This window comes from Hyposmocoma kahamanoa, unplaced genomic scaffold (assembly GCF_003589595.1).
Source record: "Hyposmocoma kahamanoa isolate Upper Pololo Valley unplaced genomic scaffold, ASM358959v1 89, whole genome shotgun sequence".
NCBI classification, from domain to species: Eukaryota; Metazoa; Arthropoda; class Insecta; order Lepidoptera; family Cosmopterigidae; genus Hyposmocoma; species Hyposmocoma kahamanoa.
Window position 1 is genome coordinate 4,372,555 of NW_020654520.1, and position 9,855 is coordinate 4,382,409.

Sequence of the window (9,855 nt, forward strand, 5' to 3'; positions counted from 1 at the left end):
CAATCTTGTGCCAAGAAATGTAGCAAGACTGAATGCGTTTGCATTTCGACTGGAGGGAAAACTTGCGTTTGCCTTTGTGAGGATGGCAATGGTAAGATCATCCGCTGCAATGACTGCAAATGCACTACTGGAGACAAGTGCGTCTGCAAATGTGACAAGGATAATTGCACTTGTATTCAATCCAAAGGCAAAGATTGTGTCTGTGTTTGCAAGAATGATAAGGGTGAAATTATTGCTTGTGATGATTGCACTTGCACTGAAGACAAGGAATGCACCATTGGAACGTATTGTTGCGAGTACAAATAACACGTATCACAGCTTTCTTTAGCTTTATTTTAAATTCATATCTATGCTACTAGTGATAAGAACAGTTCAAATTCCAAAATATACTGTTTAGCAGCTTTTGTCAATGTTCTTGTTATGTTACGTATTGTGTAGTAGATCGTTGTGATTCAGTGTATCCGGTATTCTTTCAAACATTTTCATATTTTTTTTATACAGTGTCACATTTGGAACAATTACGCAATATGACTTCAGTTTTGTATTGTATATTTTTTATTCAATTTATTTCCAATAAATACTTACATTATTATAATTAACTTTCTTTTACTTACCATTTTTGATGAAATCTTATAGGAGGTATATTAAAAAATTACGTACCTGAAACAAATTAGAAATAATCAGAAAATTATTATAAACAAACCTATTATACTATTTTGAGCGACGGTGTAAACAAATAAAAAAGTTGAAATTACTCGAACGTAATGAGTGATTACGAAAACAAACCAGGTCTCTTACACAGTATACTCTTATATTAAACAGTAAATCAGCTTAGTTGAATTTAATATTAAGCTTATTTAAATCTTAAAATGTTACCATAGCTGCACTAAGGAATCGGTTGATGACGTCACTTTGTATTTCCTTTTTTATTCTCTATGAATACACTAATATTGAAATGGTGGGCTATTGTCACGAATTTGACTGTGTACCTTTTAATTAACAGTACATAATTAATTTCCTGTAAAGGCGTTTTGTTTAAAATATCCGTGACCAATCCACCATGACCGTTATGGTAGTGTTACAACTTTGATAAAACAAAATTCATTACATTTGGCTTGATATGCAATTTTATCCTTTGTTGTCGGCACGTATACTAATATTAAACTTATTAGGTACTTTTTATTAACACAGGGCTCTTTTGTCACTATTTTATATTATATTTAAAAAAATCCTAATGTTAGAATATTACGCGTGCATATACAGTTATACTTTTACACATACTGTTTAGCGCCATAGACAAGTGTCGCCACTTGAATTCGAAAATACGATCGTCAACAACCGGTGCACTGTGTGTGTGTGTCCATTCATCCATTACCGCGGAGTAATGTCAGTGCCATGTCTGACCCTGAACCGAGTTTGAGTCATTGGATATAGAATTCTTTCTTATTGGTCCAAAAGCAAGACCATGTGAGTGGCCACATGCCGTACCCTGGGTGTAATAAGGCACACCCGCTAAATTGCAACTTTTTAGGAGAGAAGTTTGAAGAATCTGCATTTTTTTGAAAATAATTCACTCATAGCCCGCACTAGGGAAACCCTGCATCACGGGTGCCATAAACGCACACATAGACAGTCACAAATTACACCCAAGCTCACAAGAGAAATAAATGTAGGCCATATAAATATTTCTGCCGGCCCGGGAATCAAACCTGGGATCTCTGCCTGGCAGTCCAGCATGATAACCGTTTGGCCACCGAGGCAGTAAATTAGTTGATAAATTTTTACGCTTAAATAGTAGTTATAAAATTTCACATATATTTTTTTATTTTTTATTCCTGTAACGCGGTTCACCGTGGGTGGCGAAGGGCGAAGTAAACCCTCGTTATTAGAAAAAAACAAGGGATTAATTTTTATTCGTTAATTATACAAAAAGTGCGAGACAGGAGGTACGGTAGATGCTGGTTGCAATTTGTTCGCAAGTGAATCAATACAAATCGAATTAAATAATACAATTCTTTCTTACCTATTTAATGTTCAGAGGGAAAATCATAACATAGCGATTCAGAATTTCATACACAATTGTCAATGCCATCTAGCGGCAAATGTGGAACTAACATTCCGCTACATTCTTAATTTTTAACAAGACTTTTATGGCTTTCATTGCATAAAAGCACTTTTGACGTATAATCACATGTAGTTTTATTATACCAAGGGTATGATATATTATCTAAAATTCCCTATATAGGACTTGGACGCATTTGTTACATAATATATACATATACATACTTTTATTTCAATATAATTTTTAAACATTTGAACCATCCTCACCGATTATAATGTACATTTACCGCGCACGTCAGAGCTCAGATAATGACAGCTGATAAGCACCCATTACACTAAGCGTTATAAATTATGACGTATGCGTGTGCGCATGAGTTGTCAAACTGACAATCGCTTGGGTGGTATTTTTGATGATACACCAGTTGAGGTCTTATTTATACAGACGTAAATAAAAATTAATTTTCACTACCTCGGAAAGGCGTTCTTTCTCATTAGAAATCTGCGTGCAAAAGCGTGTTTGAAATTCGAACTTGACGATGGACTGTGGTGCACCTCTAACTTTTTGTTTTGATGAAACAAAAACATAATGACAATTTTAACTACGCTATTTGTCTATAAATATGATGGTATATTTTATTCTTATTACTGTCGACATTAAATTGACAACGATAACTAATTTTGTTAATTAAAACTGATTTGTTTATAGTTCGACTGTTTTTCTTTCATCTGCCATTTTTCTCGCTATAGTGAGGTGAAAAGTTGTGTAGTTCTCTCGATAGCAAAGTTGTTTAGCATCTCGTGCCTTGAAACCCTCGCTACGCTCAGGATTCTATTTTTGAACCACTCGCACAACTTTGCAGCCTTGCATAACAAATAACTATTACTTCTTTACTTATGGGTGTTACAAAATATGCTTGACAATACACAGGGTGAGGAACAGAGGTCAAGGACCTCAACTCCAAAAAAGTTTTTTAATTTCAATTTCTAGTGGCCCATCAAAGTTAAATTTGATCGCAAAATTGTAATTTTTTTTGATACTCCGTGTATATTAATTAAGATCACTATAATGTAATTACGCATATACGCTGCTAGACATGGGTTCTAATGAGTAGCAGATAGAATAAAAATATCTATGAAAATAAGCAGTTTTCTGTTTGGGATAAACCATGGATCCCAATATTTAAAACCTACGGTACTTACACCTGAACTAGAAAAAAGTGTTTCCTAAAACGGTCAAACTGAGAACTGACCCTGTAGCTTCTGCGGGACAATGAACCAAGGTCGTCATGGATTTTACAATTAACATTCGAACTGGTTATAGGATTATCTACGCAGAACCTGACGCAGTCGTACCAATTTGTACCTGTAGAGACATGATCTGATTAATCTTGACATTTAAGATTTCAGTTCAACTCTATACTGCTTGCTTTAAGAACGGTCCAAAGTAGGGCTTTCAGTGTCAGCTGCATTCGAGAAAGAATCGAGTTTTGAAAAATCTGAAAACAACGAGACTCGACTCTATTCCAAAAGTATATTTTCGTACTTTTAGTACCTGTGGCTGCTGCATTACTCCATGAAGTCTGAGGAGATAGTGGAGTATATCAAATACACACTGAGTTTGGAGCGCCACAACGTAAATTTTAATTCGCTTGTGGTGAGAGTGCTGGCCGAATATCTGTCGACCTTCATGAAGGAGCTTTGGCTGAAGGGTGTTGTGTATCGGCGATTCCGCGGCCAATGGGCTCTTGAGTGATCGACAAAGTAACAATTATAACACGTAATCGTTTCGCATTTTATAACACAGATTCGCAAAGTGCAATCACAAACACGGAAGGCTTTAGAATAAACGCAATATTTCGCTCTGTTCAATATTTAGCAAATTTCGGCAAGATCCGGTTGCCACTGTCATGTAGGCCGTTTGACAATTGGCTGATTTCAGTACCACTAAAAGCAATTCCACTGATTCCATTTCATTAGAATGTTAATGACCTGAACGTGACAAAAACTACATTGTCACCCATAAAGTTAATTCCTCAAATTACTTGGATCGAGAATCAAACACGGACCTCCCAACAACAAGTTATAGCGTGCCAAATCGCTGAATCACCGAGGTCGTCACGAACTATGATTCAAACACCTAAATAAAACAATTACTAAACACCTAAACCAGTAAGATGAAGATATAACCAATCAAATCTGACCGCGCCCTACTTGCTAACCGACCAAATCGTAACAAAGTTTAATTTGAACCGTAGGCCGTTACAATGACTTCCCATGGTTATCTTTTGAACCTGAATAGATTTAAGATTGGATGTAAAATACTTAGAATACAACGCTCAAAGATATTATGTTTGAAACTTTGGACATATTTAGAGGAAAGCTAAAAAAAGGTAGTTTCTACGTTATGCTATTGAAGTATGTAATACTGGCTGTGAGCTTTGTTTTTCTTTTATAAACATTGTTGTTCTGATTAGAAGTTCTGACCTGAGCTGTGCTGTTTTTTTGTAACGATATAATATTTTATTACCTATGGTGGTATGCCTCCATATGAGCTCTCGGGTAGCCTACATTTACGTCTGTCGTAAGTTTGGTTGTAATTTGTGGTTGACTATGTGCTCGACTGTGCGTCATGCCGTGGACGCGATGCGGAGTTGTCTCTAGTGCGGGGTTATGAGTGTGTGCGTTGTGTTGTAGAGGTATTTGTATATATATCTAAACAGTTTGACGACATTGGTAGCTCATGGGTTAGCATTGTTAGTGCGACATAAAGCGGTGCTTGGTTCGATTTCCGGTAGGACCAATATCTAAGTTAGTTTGGATCTGGATGTCTCCGTTAGTGACTAAATTGCTCTGATACTCAAAATATAGATAATTCCCCAGTTTGAGCCCTAGCAATCGGTGTGGTGTTTGGCTAAAAAAATAAAGGTAGATTTTTTCAATTAAAAAAACTACCTTAAAAGTACGTGGAATTACATCTATTTGCCAAGTTCCATTGAAACCGGTTACCGGAAAGTGTGCGTAACTGGATTCATCCTCTAGTTTGCCACCCTTAGAGGTGGCATATTTTTTTCAAATTCAAATGGGACCAGTACTTAGGTACCCTCTTTCCAATAAAAAAAGAATCATCAATTTTTAACTTTTCATTATGACACAAATACATTTTTTTTAAGATATCAAGGATCGGGACGAATAAGTCATGAGGTTGGTGGTAAGCATCATGTCTATCCATGACAGTTGCAGTGCAACTCAGAGCTTTAAACCGCGAAGATCTGAGGGGCAATGCCACTGCGCCCATCACCTTGAGACATAACTTGACAAGTCCCATGTGCCTATAATTCTACCAGCACCCTTACACTTCTAAACCGGAACGCAGTAATGCGCTCATGATTGCTTGGCGACAGAAATAGGTAAGATGTCAAAACTTCCCAGGACGAACTCTTTAAAAATTGTATTATTGTAAATTGCAAGTTCATTCTACGGCTTTTAACCTACCTATATTATTATCGTAATAGACCGGTGATTCGTTTATAATAAATATGCCATGAACCTATAATACATTATAATTATTTTATAATAAATTATTGAATAGGACATCATTGACATCATCATCATTATTATAAGCCCAAAGATAATCAAGGCCTTTCCAGTAGATTGATCACATCACATAATATAGCCCGAGGCCACCTGCTAAACAACGTTTCTCTGCGGCCTTCACCAAGATAGTTTTTTAAGTATTTTTTGTAAAAGATAAATAAATATTTTTCTTGTTATTCCGTAATCACTTCAAAACCGGAACGCAGTAATGCTCACATTACTGCTTGGCGGCAGAAATAGGCAAGGTGGCAGTACTGTCCTGGACGAAGTTTTTCATAAAGAGCTCTCAAATTAAATTAAAATTCACGGAGAAGGGTGAGGGTGCTGGTGAAATTATAGGCACAAGGGACTTTTCGACTTATGTCTCAGGGTGACAGTCGCAGTGGCAGTGACCCTTAGATCTTTGCGATTTAAAGCTATGAGCAGCAATGCAACGGTTAAGGACAAGCGTGTCGCCATCGTGTATATAACCAGAAATAGAGACGAAATGTCATTTAGTTTGTTTGAAAACTATTCTGCCAAATCATTACGGTGACAACTGCGCTCCGATTAGCCAGCCCAAATTTGGAACAATTGACGGGTGTCGTCAATTGTTTCTTTTCAAATCGACCAGTTTAACTTGAGCTTTGCTATAATGGACGAAATATGAAAAAATACATATTTAATTACCGATGAAATTTGATTCCGTTTGTTTTGAATTAGATGTTTTGCTGTTTTTCCTACACCACCGAAGGGAACAGCCCCTCATAGTCAGAGATATTATCTTTATTACAATAATTACATAATATTTTTGGAATATACGGAGACGTACACACAAATCAGTTGTTGGCGCTGTACTATTTCAGCTTTCTAATTTGTAATTTCAGTGCAAATGAGATTTGATAATTATTAGTGATGTATCACTCATGAATTACCAAGAATGTATGGCCCTTACTTCGTCTCTTTTTCTGGTTATATACTCGATGCGTGTCGCTTACCACCAGGCGTACGAGTTGTTCGTCCCATCACTTGGTAACATAAAAAAATATATAAAGAAACGCATCTATGTCCTCATTTATTTTTAGTTTTGATTACGTCGAGACATATTTACGAATAAAAAGTGTCTTTAGGTGTAATTTTCTTCTCATAGATATTATATACTTTAGGTTTTACCACAATACTACATAAATAACGCCTAGTAGTAAAGTAAAATTCTACTACAACTGCCCCACTTTAACGAATCTCACTTCTTAAACTGTAGACAGTTATCATGACTGCGAGTAGTTAAGACTGCAGTAACTGTCAAGTAATGTCTATAATAACAAAACCGCTGGTTAAACTAACGTTGAGTGTCAGTCGCGTCGTGCCGTGTAATGAGTGAGACGACACCGTTACCCTGTCGCACTGCGCACTGCTAACCAAGTTGTAAGCATTTCGCGAGTTAAACCTATGCTATGAGAATCTGCGACACAAAATGTCTAGAGTTTCTTAAGGCGATTTCAACGCGAGTCTAGATTTTAGATGGTGAGGTGTGAGGGATAGCCCCTCTCGTCCCGCAATCAGCGCGCTGTAAGTGTAACATGAATAAAATAAGAGCATGCGGAGAAAATTTGGCACAGATCCAACGTCGACAAACGCCCTATAGCGACTAATGGGACAGCAGGAGTCGCGGCGTGTCATTAAACCGCTGGGCAATTAGTAAATTTCGAGATAAATGTGAATTTAATAACGAATAGGGTTTCAGTTGAAAACCAAAATTTAGCAGGTTCTCTCTAGTACTTAAAGAGAAATATCTTCACATAAAAATTTTATAAAAAATTAGATATTTTATTCTAAAATAATTCTTTGTATATGGTTTTTCAACGACTTTATAGCCGTAGCGCCACCTATGAGAAATCTATGAAAGTATTTCGTCACCTTTACAGCTATTAGGCTAGAAAAGTCGCTATTCACTGTATTTTAAATTTTGTTGTCAATAAATTACTCCACTAATTTGTTATAATACAAAGATCGAACACTTAGAAAAATTCTTTGTATACTTTTAGTTTAGCATGTTTTCAGGATTTTATACGATTGGATAAACGACACCCCATCGTGTAGCACATTAGCACATTCTTTAGACAATATTCTTAGGTATATCGTGTAGTTTTTGTAAGATCGATATTTAATAATAAATACCTAAGCCATGTGATCTAGCAAAACAGTGTTTCTCGCTTCTCCTCCTGTGATTCGCTTTAAGAATGGGTCATAGCGTTTCATCGCAGTGACGATTTCAAGTGAAATAAAGATTCTTGAGTTTGGGTACAGTAAGATACAATTTACATTGCCACCGATCGGCAAGATAGAGCGGATAGAGTTTAAATGTATATTAATAGTATTTTTTTTTTAAATGTATTGACTGTGTTCTTTGAATTCTCCTGTAATCTCTTTTTGGCTTGCTAAGCATTGTATATTGTTTCATGTTGGTGGAAATTCTCATACTCCCTCGTGGATTACTCATGTTTAAGTATACCATAATTGTATTATTTGTCCGTGAATTTTCCTAAAATGTATAAATAATAAAAAAATAATAAATAATGAAAAATAAAATATGGTTCATGTGAGACTTTCGATCTGTTTTTTAGGCTCGTATCTAGTTTTGTATTGATATAAAATTAACTTCTATTGCGGTGCGAGCCCAATGATGCTATAAGGTGGGTTGCACGCGTGCAGTTGAGCCGTACGTGCATGTAATCAACAGTAAGTGTTGTGATGATGCGACCTACTTCATTGTCATTCCATCTTTTTATCACCCTATTTTCCGGTTCCTGGCCACTTTTGAAATTTTGAATATTTCTCCAAATCCATTTCTTCGTTATTCTTATTGTTCCGTCGTCACTCCCATCAAAATTCTCGAAGAGAAAGGACGTGCGCATCGTAAACCTTAATTCTTCATCATGTAAACATCACGTATTATATATATATATATATATACGTGTCTACTTTATATTAATCCGTTGTAAGGGAGTGTTTTATACCATTGTACCTGGTTTTTATATAATTATATTTTATTACAACCTTCCTGTTACCTTGTTACCCCTTCCTTTAATAAATTTTATGTGGACCGAGCGTTCACTCTTTAATTTCGCTTAGTCTGCGCTACAATCTGTTAAAGTCAAGTTTAATCTAAAGTTGATACATGATAATCTAAGAGCCATAACCAGCAATTCCACGTAAAAAAAATCTATTTGTGTTAATTCATCTCTTAGTATGATCATTATTCATGATCATTTCAGCCAAAAGACGTCCACTGCTGAACATAGGCCACTTCCAAAGAATGCACAACGACCTGTCCTGCGCCGCTTGCATCAAGCGGATTCTCGCAGCCTTCTCCAGATCATCAGTCCACCTTGTGGGTGGTCTGCCCACGCCGCGTCTACCGGTCGTACACGGTCGCCACTCGAGAACTCTTTGGCCCCATCGGCCATCTGTTCTGCGAGCAATGTGCTCTGCACATTGCCACTTAACTTTTGCAATTCTTAGGGCTATGTCGGTTATTCTGGTACCCTTACTATGAAGATATCCTCATTACTGATTCGATCTCGCAACGAAACTCCGAGCATAGTCCTTTCCATTGCCCTTTTGAGTGACCTTGAGCCTTCTTATGAGGCCCATAGTGAGCAACCACGTTACCAGTGCCGTTAGTACCTACGTAAAAATCATACTATTACCACAGTCTAACCAATTAGGATGCTATTACTTGCAGTATAACAATAATAGACGTACAACGCTAACGTTTTTTGGTTTTGATTGTGACGGCTTAGTAACAGAAGTCTCTGTAGTTCTAGCTATTCATGTCGACATTAATTGCTATGCTTTGTTGGCGGAGACAGCACGCGTTCAGATCCGACCTTTTCGAATGTGCGCTTGCAGTCCATGTGCTAACACCCTTAGCTGCATTTGAAAATTGTTTGCGTCTTTACAAGTCGATACGACCACAGATTTTAATCTGACTTTATTTATTTTTTACTTAATACGTGTACTATTTAGTTCAGGGGATATAAACAAGAAATCGTTGGTATATGTAAAGTACCTATTGTGTACAACGGTTTTCTTGTAAAATTCCGAGGTAAGTTTGTGTTTTTGTTCTATCGTGAAAATTTTAAGGAATCGTGTTTTCACATCATATAGTAATCAGTGTCTATTCTCAATTTTACTACATATTTTTTTCCAAAATGTTAA